Consider the following 742-nt stretch of genomic DNA (forward strand, 5'->3'; position numbering starts at 1 on the left):
TGCTGGTGGCATGTGAAAAACATTCGAGTGAGGTCATTGCCAGTGCCGCTGGAGTGGCTCCTGTGCAGGTGGCACACAAAAAGCACCATTTGAGCATGGCCGTTGACAGTACTGCCAGACTTGTCCTCGTGCCAGTGGCACATAAAAGCATCCACTACACACTCTCTGAGTGGTTGGCATTAGGAAGGGCATCCAGCTGTAGAAACTCTGCCAGATCAAATTGGAGCCTGAGGCAGCCGCCGTCTGGTTTGCCAGACCTCAGTCAAATCGTCCAACCCATGCTAGCATGGAAAGCAGACGTTAAACGATGATGATGATGATATATATATATATATATATATATATATATATATATATATGTGCATGTGTGTGTGTGTGTGTGTGTGTTGTATGAGGGGATGCGGAAAAGTTCCTGGCTTTGGATAAAAGAAAATACAGGAGAATCAGTTAATTATGATTTTATTCAACATACACTTGCGTCGGAAATTAATTAGCACTTCTCAAATTTCTACATTTTCTTACATTTTCTTAATTTAATTAAACTTATTATCAGAAACGAACTCGTTTTTAATCAAAATTTATTAAAACATATCCAGCACACCACATAATTGTTATTAATCGTGAATTTATTAGTCATATCTTGTTGCACCTCCTTTGGCAGCAATGACAGCTGCTATGCGGGTCGGCATGTTGTCTATGAGTGCCTGCAGGTACTGTGCAGGGATGGCCCCTCATGCAGCAA

Source organism: Octopus sinensis, linkage group LG27 (assembly GCF_006345805.1).
Source record: "Octopus sinensis linkage group LG27, ASM634580v1, whole genome shotgun sequence".
Taxonomy (NCBI): domain Eukaryota; kingdom Metazoa; phylum Mollusca; class Cephalopoda; order Octopoda; family Octopodidae; genus Octopus; species Octopus sinensis.